Genomic DNA, 1,470 nt, shown 5'->3' with positions numbered 1-1,470 from the left:
GGGGGGGGGGGGGGGGGGGGGGGGGGGGGGGGGGGGGGGATGGAGAATGGAAGACGCATTACTAAACTAGAGAAAATGGGTTTTAGAGTGGGACAAGGATTGATAGAAAGATTTACAAAGGACACTGCAAGGTTCAAGGATGAATGAGATATTATGAAGTTCATTTGCAAAGATTTTTGGATGGCTGTTTTCAAGAAACAAATTGATGATCTAAGGATAAATTATCGGGGCATCCATGTGCTTTAAGACAACAAATTCGACTCCTGACTCAGATGTTCGCAGGAAAACAGCACTTAGATCATGTACCTACGTACTTAACATTTACATGTGGCTTAATCAGAAGTGGTTTATCAAATCTGGGAATAAAAAGTATCCTGAAAGTTGAAGTGTTGGCAATGCTAGCATATAAATTTCAAGTGATAATACAGAAGATCTAGCATGTAAGCAAATGCTTCTACAATATAAAGAGAAAATTATTCGTGTATAAAGATTTTTGAGTAGTAACTTTTGATTTACTGACTTTGTCAATAATATCCTCAACTCCAAGTTATATAACAATGTATTGGAAATCAATTCAGTGAAATTGTAAAAAATAACTTCATACCTAAACTCAGATCACAAAAAAGAGTGAAAATTGAGGTGTTATTTACATAGATTAGAAGGAAGAAAAGGCATTGAGGAATTCCTTAGAGAAAAACTGAAGAACTAGAAGACATTGAAAATTTAAATTTAGTTAACACAAAGTCTAAAAGTGCTAATTACGTAATGAAATAGATGGCAAAATCTATTGGTTAATGAATGGCTGATGTCTTACATGACTTTGAAAAGGAGTTGAGCATACTTAGAATGGGATTTCAAAAAGCCCTCTTTGTTTTTGAACAATTTTCAATTCTGTAATGCCAGCTCATTTTGATAGGTCTATGAAAAATAAACTGGACTACTGCAAATTTTAAAAAAGCCCTCTTTGAGTTTGATGTAACAAAACCAACTTAAGAACCAACTATACAAAAACAGAGTAATTCAAAACAAGTTGGAATCTGCTATAACTATCACAAATGCATCCTGCCACAATATTTGACAGAGAGTATAAAAACATACCAGGACCTGTATGCAACAATATAAGCTGTGGTCATTGCCATGGTAAGGATGATTGAGGAAAAGTGGTGCTATCTAAGAATATTTCTAAACAGACTGAATATTTTAACATAAGAAGCAAGGTGAGAAGACTATTGAAGACTAGTAGAAAGGTCTTATAAGATTACATCAATATTTAACTGGAATATGAAGTAGAAAATTAACCAATATATTACTTGATTAAAGGCAACAAAAATATCTAAATAGTTAGAAAAACATCAGTCGCTCATGGGTAGACCAAGCTAATATAATAAAAATGACAATTCTAAGTTAATTTATTCAGTGCCATAACAATCAAACTACCAAAAATTGTTTTATAGAACCAGAAAAAATAAT

General features: G+C 33.2%; 1 pseudogene; it reads left to right on the top strand.

Moving 5' to 3' along the window:
- The window catches only part of LOC114040429, an 800-nt pseudogene extending 363 nt beyond the window's left edge, over positions 1-437 (top strand).
- The last annotated feature ends 1,033 nt before the right edge of the window (positions 438-1,470 follow it).

Source organism: Vombatus ursinus, unplaced genomic scaffold (genome assembly GCF_900497805.2).
Source record: "Vombatus ursinus unplaced genomic scaffold, bare-nosed wombat genome assembly UNPS02013119.1, whole genome shotgun sequence".
NCBI classification, from domain to species: domain Eukaryota; kingdom Metazoa; phylum Chordata; class Mammalia; order Diprotodontia; family Vombatidae; genus Vombatus; species Vombatus ursinus.
Note: the sequence above shows the minus strand (reverse complement) of the source record. Positions and strands in the feature narration are given on the sequence as shown.